We start from the raw sequence: 12500 nt of genomic DNA on the forward strand, positions 1-12500 counted from the left end.
CCATCTCTTATTTTATTCGCCTGCACTAAATATTTTCCTAGGTTATTCAGTTCCTAATACTAGTAATTGTTACCGGTGGGTGGTTAAAGGCATACTGTCACGGATTTAAGGACCTTATTTCTCTAAAAATGGATAATAAATAAAAATTACATTAATTGTTGGAAACCAAATCTAGCTATCGCATCACCTTAACTGAACCATAATGGAGTGAAATCCATGTCAACCCTCTCCGCAATTTTAGTTTTTTTTTTTTTTATTATGGACCATTGCCATAATTCAATAATATTTACAAAATATCATTAATAAATGGAGTATGGTGGTTATAAATATGGTTGAATAAAGTACATTTAGGGACAAATCAAATCATTTTTGTTCAGGTAATACTTTGTTAGACCATTAAATAGGTCAGTGGTCTGTGACAATATGCCTTTAAATAGGTCAGTGGTCTGTGACAATATGCCTTTAATAACTGTATAAAATGATAAACACTTGGCCGATTATTATATGCTTATTATTATTATAATAATGCATTTATATATCAGATTATGAATCAGAAAATACTGATAGCGGTTCTTTACTATATCCAAATACAATTACAATTATCCATTATTTGTTCTTAATTAGTGAAATCAAGTGAACAATTTCATGTTAGTAACATCACCTCAAAAATAGTTCATATTTGTGAAAATGTAATCATGATTGCAATCATGATTACTGGGCAGTGTAATCGCAATCGTAATCGATTACTTTCATTTTCCTTGTAATCGTAATCGTAATCATGACATTCTTAAGTAATCGTAATCGTAATCGATTACTTTCATTTTCCTCATAATCGTAATCGTAATCATGACATTCTTAAGTAATCGTAATCGTAATCGATTACTTTTATCATGTAATCGCCCCATGTCTGCCAAATACATAAGCGTACGAGACAGGGGAGAGGCAGGGGGTGGCAAACCTCAAATTCGGGGGGAAATTATACAGATATTCGTGCAAAATGTGCTAACCTGATACCTTTTTACCATAATATATTTCTACCATTGTACCCTCAAAATGCGTTTGCAACACTATACACATGTAGCTGTTTGGTAGTAATGCTAATATGAATAAATGTTGTTATCCAGATTCGGGCATTGTCGTTTAATTCGGGTAAAAGCCAGCCTGCCCCCTCCCCACCCACCTACAACAGTAGGAACCCGTACGCCTATGTCCAGATTAATGCATTGAAAAGTATTTCACCAGTTCTTAAAGGGATATTCCTGAGTTTGCTGCATTGTAAGATGTTTCCGACTAATAAAATATTTCTACGATTAAACTTACATGTTAAATATATTTTCTTGCTTAGAATATCAGTGTATGTATATTTAATGTCTTTCTGATCGTCTTAATATTTGTAAGAAGCCCAAACTGGATTTTGTCTTCAAATAATTTCGTACGTACAATATTTTAGGAAATAAGATAAAATTTAACCTAGTACAAATATTAGAACGATCAGAAACACGTTTAATATACAGCCACTAATATTTTATGCAGAAAAATATATTTGATATGTAATTACAATCGTTAAAAAGTCTCTGATAGTCAATAACATCTTAAAAATTGCTGCAAACTCAGGAATGTTCCTTTAAAATACCATGTAAACTTCATTTAAAGAGAACTTCGTGTGGCGTGGCCACGGTTAAAACAATTCTCACCCTCTCAAGTGTATGTGGCAAGTATATTTTTTATATACAGAGAAATACTTTTTATATACATGTAGTTCCAGTACTTTGGTTAATAGGTCATTGTACATAGCTATACTCATTGACAATATCCATACTGTATCAATAATATACTGATAGTTAATTTTTACAGTGTCACATTTAATTGTCGATTTATTTTAAACGGTTCAGTAAATCAACATTAAATTATACAATAATGGCAATCAATGAATCAATGAATCAATGAATCAATCAATAAAGTAAAGGTTTGAGAGTAACGAATGAATAAACTGATAGAACAAAAAAGGAAAATAAATAGAAGTAATCGATGGTTTAACAGTATCCATTATTAACAACTTATCTTCTCAGACAGCCCGACTGGTAAATAATAACAATAATAATAATAACAACAAATAAGTTAGTTTTGTTTAACGACACCACTAGAGCACATTAATTAATTAATCATCGGCTACTGGATGTCAAACATGTGATAATTCTGACACGTAGTTATCAGAGGAAACTCGCAACATTTTTCTTAACGCAGCAAGGGATCTTTTATATGCACTTTCCGACAGGCAGGAAAGCATATACCACGGCCTTTGACCAGTTGTAGTGTACTGGTTAGAACGAGAAAAAACTCAATCAGTTGACTGAATCGATCGAGGTGGTTTGATCCTGTGACGTCAGCAAGCACTCAACCGATTGAGCCTAATTCCGCCCTCAACAACAACAACAACAACAAATAAGCTATTGTTTTCTTAGTCAAATCGTTGTGTCTGATCAATGTCTTTACGAACATGCTCAAATATTTATGTTTTGGTATCGTAATTTAAGATGTCTCGATCGTTTAATATCAATTGCAGATTAATTGGTTGAAAACTGTTTAGAGATGTTAAACGGATTGCTTAACACAATCGAAGTCGACATTCACAAAACTTCCACACTGTATGTATGTATGTATATATGTATGTATGTATGCATGCATGCGTGCGTGCGTGCGTGATATATATATATATATATATATATATATATATATATATATATATATATATATATATATATATATATATTAAATCTTCGAAAGTTCCATATCCCCATTCCATGCACTAAAACATTTAGGAATAAACCTTGTTTTGAATTCCAAAAATAAAATTTTCTTCGGCTTCTGAGCCGTAACCCCTTTATGACACATTACCTGTGGCCGTGTGCACAGTGGAGCTGTTGAAACTGGTTACCGTATTTAGTGCAGTTATTTAATAGTCCCTAGTGCGTCATTACTGGTGATGCTAACCGAAATTTGATATAACAAATATCAGTCGTCCATTAAAAGAAAAATATGACTAGCAGAGGATGCTTTGTCTGTCGTTAATTGGATGCACTGACGTATTGTATTTCAAAAATGAAAGAAAAATGTGTTATTTAACGACGCACTCAACACATTTTATTTACGGTTATATGGCGTCAGACATATGGTTAAGGACCACATGGATTTTGAGAGGAAACCCGCTGTCGCCACTATATGGGCTACTCTTCCGATTAGCAGCAAGGAATCTTTTATTTGCGCTTCCCACAGGCAGGATAGCACAAACCATGGCCTTTGTTGAAATAGTTATGGATCACTGGTCGGTGCAAGTGGTTTACACCTACCCATTCAGCCTTGCGGAGCACTCACTCAGGGTTTGGAGTTGGTATCTGGATTAAAAATCCCATGCCTCGACTGGGATCCGAGCCCAGTACCTACCAGCCTGTAGACCGATGGCCTACCACGACGCCACCGAGGCCGGTTATATTGTATTTAAAGGGACAGACCCTAGTTTTTAAACATTCACTATTTGAGCCATTTATGATCGCTGAAATCAAACTTTACTTATATTTTATTGTTTAGATTATCCATTTCCGTACAATCGAAGTTTTTCTGGTCATCCTGGTCATGCATTTTTTTGTATATTTTTAAAAACGCACGTGCGTCTGAGAAGTAACATTTATGGAGTCGAGTTTTAGTCTATTTTTAACGGTAATTCACGTTATCCAAATGTCGTACAGGTTTGTAACTTAACCAAACTTAGTGTCCATTTTTACGCGTTGAAACTAGGGTCTGCGCCTTTAACTCATCTCTAAATGCACGAACGTGATCGACAAAAGTTAGAATGAACAGTTAAAGGCCCTTTAACAGTTACGTAATGTTCGAGACAGTTTTTTGTTGTTGTTTAACGACACCAGTAGAGCACACTGATTTATTAATCATCGGCTATTGGATGTCAAACAAGTTTGACCTGTAGTCTTAGAGAGGAAACCCGCTAAAAATTTTTCATTAGTAGCAAGGGATCTTTTATATGCGCCATCCCACAGACAGGATAGCACATACCACGACCTTTGATATATCATGGGACCTTTGTTATATCAGTCGTGGTGTACTGGCTGGAATGAGAAATAACAATATGGGCCCACTGACGGGGATAGATCCTAGACCGATCGCGCATCAAGCGAGCGCTTTTTCACTGGGCGACATTCGAGACAGAGCCATATATCTAATCTATCCTCTACCGGCCTCGGTGGCGTCGTGGTCTACAGGCTGGTAGGTACTGAGTTCGGATCCCAGTCGAGGCATGGGATTTTTAATCCAGATACCGACTCCAAACCCTGAGTGAGAACTCCGCAAGGCTCAACTGGTTCAACAAAGGTGATGGTTTGTGCTATCCTGCCTGTGGGAAGCGCAAATAAAAGATCCCTTACTGCTAATCGGAAAGTGGCGACAGCGGGTTTCCTCTCAAAATCTGTGTTGTCCTTAGCCATATGTCTGACGCCATATAACCGTAAATAAAATGTGTTGAGTGCGTCGTTAAATAAAACATTTCTTTCTAAACTATCTTACTGCATGTTCGGGTATGAAATATTCAGGCGACAATATTTGCTGAAGTAACGGTATTTTATTGTGTTATTTCTGTAGAGATAATATTTCTACATATTTAAAAAATTACCTCTACAGAATTAATACAATAAAATACCGTTACTTCAGCAAATATTTTCGCCTGAATATTTTATACCCGAACATACAGTATGATAGTTTAGATATATACATGTAGCTCTGTCTTGTTCAATAAAACGAACTCTTCGGCGGCAGTAGAGAAGTGAACGTATAAATGTTGGAATTGTTTTGTTTAACGACACCACTAGTGCTCATTGATTTATTAATCATCGGCTATTGTATGTCAAACTTGGGTAATTCCGACATACAGTCTTAGAGAGGAAACCCGCTACATTTTTCCATTAGTAGCAAGGAATCTTTTATATGCACCACCCCACAGACAGTATAGCACATACCACGGCCTTTGGTGTACCAGTCGTGGTGCACTGGCTAGAACGAGAAATGGCCCAATGGGCCCACCGACGGGGATCGATCCTAAACCGACCGCGCATCAAGTGAGCGCTTTACTACTGGGCTACGTCCCGGCCTCTTATATAAATGTGACCCGCCTCGGTGGCGTCGTGGTTAGGCCATCGGTCTACAGGCTGGTAGGTACTGGGTTCGGATCCCAGTCGAGGCATGGAATTTTTAATCCAGATACCGACTCCAAACCCTGAGTGAGTGGTCCGCAAGGCTCAATGGGTAGGTGTAAACCACTTGCACCGACCAGTGATCCATAACTGGTTCAACAAAGGCCATGGTTTGTGCTATCCTGCCTGTGGGGAGCGCAAATAAAAGATCCCTTGCTGCTAATCGAAAAGAGTAGTCCATGTAGTGGCGACAGCGGGTTTCCTCCCAAACTCTGTGTGGTCCTTGACCATATGTCTGACGCCATATAACCGTACATAAAATGTGTTGAGTGCGTCGTTAAATAAAACATTTCTTTCTTTCTTACATAAATGTAGGAAAACAGTGGCCTAAATGAAATGATTACCCAACAGAAATATAGGCGTGGTTCTATGATCAGCAGACAAACATTTACTATTATATAATATTTGTTTGTTATCAAGGAAATAAGAAAACATATATAGGCCTATATACACACATCGTTGGGTTTGTCGACTTATTACAACGAAAACGATTTTTCCCTACTGAAGTTCATGTATCTTTTGCGTGCTTGGTTGTTTTGTAGTATAAGACAATTAATTTTGTTGTAGACCTAGCTAGATTCGAAATGTGTCACTCTTTTTTCCCCAAATAAACAAACAATGATAGATGGATAGATGGATGGATAGATAGATATATGGATAGATAGATATGGATAGATGTATGGATGGATGGATGACTGAATGGGCGAATAAATGGATAGATAGAAGGAAGAATGGATGACTGGTTGGATGATAGACGAATGGATGGTAGACGAATAGACAGACGGACGGACGAACATAAAGACGAAGATTAGATTAGATAGACAGAGAGGGAATCATATATATCATGTATAGATAGATAGATAGATAGATAGATAGATAGATAGATAGACAGATAGATAAGATAGATAGATAGATAGATAGATAAAATAGATAGATATATATATATATATATAGATAGACAGATAGACATACGGAGACAGAAAGTCATATGGGCAGACAAACACACAGACAGGCAGATATATATATATATATAGAGAGAGAGAGAGAGGATACTCCCCGAGTGTCTTGTGATATCATAATTTATCATCCATTAAAGGCTTTTGTAGCAGATATCGCTGGCACTATAATTTGCGATATTCTCCGCAGGAGATATCGCTTCTTATAATCTTGATTGGTCAAATTTTAATCACAAGACAAACTATGATATCACAAGACACGAGGTGGGGGGTATTCTTTCTATCAACCATTATCATTCTTTTCATTTGCAACAGTTGTAAACAATGTCAGTAATGTGGATTAAATGTCAGTGGTAGACTCGTTAACCAGCAGAACGGCAGTGGCGTTACGTCACTAATGGTAGGTTTAGCGCTGAAACAAACACAGTGACGTAACAAAACATTGTCTTGTGATTATAATTTGACCAATCAAGATTATAGTGCCAGTGAAATCTCCTACAACAGCCTTTAATGGATGATAAATTATGATATCACAAGACACTCGGGGAGTATCCTCTCTCTCTATATATATATATATCTGCCTGTCTGTGTGTCTGTCTATATATATATATAGATATAGATATAGATAGATACATACATACATACATACATAAAAAATACGTAAAGAACGAACCAACAACAGTGATATACGGACAGCTCACAAAAGGACCGTTTTCAATTAAAAAAGACACTTTTCGCTTATTTAATTTAAGTTTGTTTGTGGGTTTTGGGGGTGAGGGGTGGGGGGTGGGGGGTGAATGATTGGCTGATGATGACAACAACCTCTGTTAGATATGACCCTATTTATACTATAATGTTTTTGTAAATATGCCACAACCAAAATGATAACCCCATCCTCTGGTTACTGGGTTTTTTTTTTTTTATAAAACTTATAGGCGCTATGAACAACATAACCTATCCAAAGCACACAATTAGCAGCACCATCTTACCTTAAACTATATGACTTTGGTGCTTCGTATGATTCCCAGTAGAGCACGTCCAGTCCAGATCACATCACGTGCAACTCCTGAATGCTGTTCTACGAACACCCATCTCGGTGTCCTCGTGTTCATCCTATGTACTCACACTTCCATATCCGAAGACAATTAGGAGAAGCACGCTTTAATTTTCTACAGTTACTGAAAACTTCTGTTTAGAAAGCATGCCGGCAAACGTTGTTTCCTGCCTGCATCAAACACACCTAATCTATCTGTGATCTGGTAAAACAAATTGTGTTGGTAGCCGCGCTAAGGCATCTATATCCGAGCGGTAAGTGGAGATATTCAAATGTTTCAGCGGCTTTTGAAAACGCCGATACAAGGGGACTGTGGCCATACATTAATGCTTAATGCATTTTTCCTTTATACGCACTGATCAATAGTATCCCAGAGAAAATGTCCGCTTTCAGTCCACGCAGCGGATGACCGAGAAGCGCAAACGTATTGGTTTGAACTCGATCTCAGAACGGCTGTAAATCACTGGATTGGATTAGTGTGCGTACACAGTGTAGATCAAATACACTGTGTAGTGTGTACGTGTGTACGAACATGTGTGTACGTACGTGTGTTTACGTGTGTGTGTACGTGTGTATGTGTGAGAGTGAATGTGTGTGTGTGTGCGGGTGTGAGAGTGTGTGTGTGATTGTGTGTATGTGTGCGTGTGTGTATGCGTGTGTGTACGCGTTTGTGAACGTGTGTGCGTGTATGTATGTATCTGTGCATGTGTGTGTCTGCCTGTGTGTGCGTGAGAGAGAGAGAGAGAGAGAGAGAGAGAGAGAGAGAGAGAGAGAGAGAGAGAGAGCGAGAGAGTGTGTGTGTGTGTGTGTGTGTGTGTGTGCGCGCGCGCATGTGTGTATCAGTGCATGTGTGCGTGCACTTCATATAGCTTTTGTGTCGAAATGAAACATGAAAACACGCAATTAAGGTGAGTAGCTCTGCTAATGCATTAAATGACATGACACTATAAAATAATTACAGTTATAAATCAATTGTTATAAAATTAGGAGAGAAAAACAATTAAAAAACTATTTATTAGATTATCTAAGAAGGTTTTTAAACAAACATACAAATACAAAATAACGTACGGACCAATCGTCTAGGACTCACTGCAGCATTACACGCCATTACATACCATCAAAGTTTACATTAATAATATTGGGATTAATCAACCGTTTATAACATGAATAGCCCAACTTTCCTTTCCGCCTAAAGATAATATATCAAAACTTGTACAGATAGTAGAAATACGTACACATTTTGCGCTTTGGTGTTTAATCATCTTAAAGAGACATGCTACTATTTTGATTTTAGTAATGGAGTTATCAGGAACATGCGATTCCTTAATAAATCTGTGAAGATAGCCGAACGAGTGATGGCCTTCGTATGTTTTGGTAAAAGAGACGACAGGGTTGCAGGGAAGAACGACCACTGAAGACTATCCACGTTCGAATGTCTAAAATATTCACGAAATGATGAAAACGTCCCAGTGGTTACGACATGATACTTTCTCAAATGCGAATTACCTTTAATCACATTAGAAATACATAAAATTAACCGAGGAAATATAGTGTATTCAAGTATTATCACGATGAGGCATAAACCAATTTTCTGAGCAATGTTCATATTCATCACTAGAGCACATTGATATACTAATCATCGGCTAGTGGATGTCAAACATTTGACAGTAGTCTCCAGAGAGAAAACACGCTACATTTTTCCATTAGTAGCAATTGGAGATCTTTTATATGCACCATCATACAGACAGAATAGCACATACCATGGCCTTTGGTACACCAGTTGTTGTGCTCTGTCTAGAACGAGAACTAGCTCAATGGCCCCACAGATGGGGATCAACAGAGGAAACCCGCTACGTTTTTCCATTAGCAGTAATAAGGGATCTTTTATATACACTTTCCCATATATATGCACATACCTTAGCTTTTGATATACCAGCCATGGTGTACTGGCTGCAACGGGAAAACCCCAATCAGCGACATAGGCGTACAGGCTTCGATTTTGGGGAGCAGCTCGTTTTTGCCCGGATTAAACAAAAATGCCCGAATCTGGATAGTAACAGTTATTCATAACAGTACTACCAAACAGCTATATAGGGTTGCAAATGAATCACTGTATGTTTGTACATGGATTGCAACTAATTTTGAGGGTAGAATGATGGAAATACATCATAAAAAGGCCTCAGGTTAGCAAATTTTCCCCAATATTTGTATCAATTTTGCCCGAATTTGATGTTTTGCTTCAACAGTTGTGGTGGTGAGGGTGGGCAGTTGCCCCCCTGCCCCCGTTCTCGTACGCTTATGGTGAGCAAATGGGTCCACCGAGGAGGTAAATGCTATGGCTACAGTTTTCTAGAAGGGACATTTGTTGCTAGCTGAAAATCCAGAATACATTAACAACAACTGTTACAGACATTATTGCAAATGAAACAAGTTAAAGTTTGTTGTGTTTAACGACACCACTAGAACTCATTGAATAATTAATCATTGATACTGGATTGTAAAGATTTGATAATTCTGACACGTACTCTTCAGAGGAAACCTGCTACATTTTTATTTTCATTCGCAGCAAGATATATTTTATATGCATTTTCCCCATAGGACAGCACCTATCACGGCTTTTGACATTTGGCAAGTCTTATATCAACTTACTACCGAAAACGTAAACAAATGATTTGAAATTCTCAGTTGCATATAGTTTCACTCAGTTTACGATTATGTAGCTATACTGACAAAAACAAACAAACACACACACACACACACACACAAACACAACACACACACACACACACACACACACACAACACAAACACACACACACACACACACACACACACACGCGCGCGCGTGCGCGCGCGCGCGCAAACACAAATATTCAAAATGAAAGTAAACTGGTAAACTGGGTTTATACATGGAAATGTGTTCATACCTAAACGCTAAATAACATTACCGACAATATAACTTACAAGCAGGACGAATGTAATAATGATATGTCGAATTTTTCCACTGTGTTGTTGATGGTGCGGGAGATTATAGATAGGTTTTTCCCACTACTCAGAGGAAGGTGCCGTAGGCCATTTTCTACAAACATGCTAGTAGTAGTAGTGGTTGCCATGCTAAGGGTAATGATTGGAGAGAATAGTAGCGGGGTGGCGTAGGAAGGTGCCAAAAAGGGTGGGTGTGGGGGGGGGGGGGGGTAGGGGGCACACACGCATAACGATATATATTATATATTATATATATATATTGACCATCGCTGCGGCTACTGGATCAAGAAAAGTGGGGGGCACAGCCCCTTGTCTCCCCCCCCCCCACCCCCCTCCCACTGCTTCCTACGCCCAGTGAGTAGTAGTAGTAGCAAGCGCGTGTACAGGGATTTTAGCAGGGGGATCTCGACTGACGAGTGAAACCCTTCCCATGCACGCACGCCTTATTATTATTATTAGTAGTAGTAGCAGTATTATTATTATTATTATTATTATTATTATTAGTAGTAGTAGTAGTAGTAGTAGTAGTAGTAATGTGTATTATATACCCTATATACCCATTTACCCTTTACCTATTTACAGGATGGATCACAGCCATAGACGTCGGAAGCGGGATGTTGGGTGGGGGTGGCAACGGGACACTGGCCGTTCCAATTCTTTAACTGGAGGCCCCAGCGTGTTCTCTGCCACACCCACCCACCCTCCAGCTGAAAGGCCATCTAACCATGGATTTCACAGAGACAGAAAAAGAAAGAGAGAGACAGAGATGTCATTAAACCATTTGTTTTCAGATAAAATGCGTTCAAACCAGACCTAAACCACGAGACGTATTCCTCTTGGTTTCTGTTAACGATCGTCGTTTCAACTAGTCGCGATCTGCTGGAAAAGACACATGTTAATAGGGGTTTTAGAAAAATAAATGCTTCACGAAAACTGTCGTTATAAGAGGGGGGGAGGTCAATACGCAGGGAAAAGAAAAGGGGATACCAGTTTTTTGATAAAGCTAGTACTTCTTGTTCTTCCCGACTAACATGCCATGATATCAGACAATGCAAAGTGGACGGCGGTATTTGGGGCGGAGAGAGAGAGAGAGAGGGCGAGAGAGGAGAGAGAGAGAGGCGAGAGAGAAGAGAGGGGAGCGCGGAGAAGGCGGAGACAGGAGCAGAGGGGAGTAAAGGCGAAAGAAGGCGAGGAGAGAGGTGGGGGAGCAGACAGTGTAAGTCAGAATGGGGAGAGGGCGGAAGGAGGAGGTGGACAAGGAAGTATAAGACGTGGAAAAAAGGGATGGCGGTATGGAGATGGGAGAAGGAGGCGAAAAGAGGAAGGAGAGGGAAAGAGAGGAGAGATAAGGAGTGAGAGAAGAGAGGAAATGTAGACCAAAGGGACAGAGAGTTCCGAACCCTGAAAAATGAGGGGAGAGGGAGGGGGCCTTTAGAGGGTTGGGAAAGTAGGGAAATCGGAGAGAGAAAAATGAAATGGTGAGAAGGGTAAAAAAGAGAAGCGTTTTTTGAGGTCAAAAGAGTGTAGAAAGAGGAAGCAGAGGGAGGGAGAAGAAACAAAGAAGAGAGAAGGGGAGAGGACCAAATTGTCAGGAGACGAAGGAAAGGGGAAGGAAAGAGATTGAGGAAATGAGAGAGAGAAGGAGAAAAAGAGGAAAGAGGAGAAGGGAAAGAGGGAAGAAAGATAAACTGAAGGGAGGAGCGAGGAGAAAGGATAGAGAGAAAGCGAGAAAAATGAGAAGGGTCAACAGGGGGAAAAGAAAAGAGGAGGATTAGATAAAGAATTAACGGAAAGACGGAAGAAAGAGGGGGGAAGAAAATGAGGAAGGAAGGAGGAAAACAGAGAAGATTGGGAGGAGGCTAGACAGCAAGAAAAAGGAACTGGATATAGGAGAAGAGGGAGGGAGAGAGGGTTTTGGAGGTTAACAGGGGGAAAGCAGAGGAGTAGGGAAAAAAGAAAGGGGAAGGGGAGAAAAAGAACCAAGCGGGACAAAAGTTAAAGTGAGAGGTGTGAGGACAAGTTTCACGAAGAAAGGAAAGCGGAAAGGAATTTGATCAAGGAAGCAGGAGACGAAGAAAGATAAACCAAAGGGGAACAAGGAGGAGCTGAGGTGGAAATAAAGAGGACGGAAAAAGAGAGACAAATATAAAGGAAGAGGAAAGATAGAAAAAGGGGGGAAAAAAGCAGAAAACAGAAAGAAAGGAGAGGGAGGGAAAGAGAGAGGGGAAGAGGAGGAGAGGAGAGAAAGGAG

The 12500-nt window shown here is 39.3% G+C and overlaps 1 protein-coding gene across 1 annotated transcript in view; it reads right to left on the reverse strand.

The window, feature by feature from the left end:
- The window catches only part of LOC121370595 (globin C, coelomic-like), a 48581-nt gene extending 40784 nt beyond the window's left edge, over nt 1–7797 (reverse strand). The window contains exon 1 of the mRNA XM_041495923.1: nt 7201–7797. The gene's annotated coding sequence lies outside the window, so the exon portion shown is untranslated. The remainder of the gene's footprint in view (nt 1–7200) is intronic.
- Between the last annotated feature and the right edge of the window lie 4703 nt (nt 7798–12500).

Source organism: Gigantopelta aegis, chromosome 4 (assembly GCF_016097555.1).
Source record: "Gigantopelta aegis isolate Gae_Host chromosome 4, Gae_host_genome, whole genome shotgun sequence".
Lineage (NCBI taxonomy): Eukaryota > Metazoa > Mollusca > Gastropoda > Neomphalida > Peltospiridae > Gigantopelta > Gigantopelta aegis.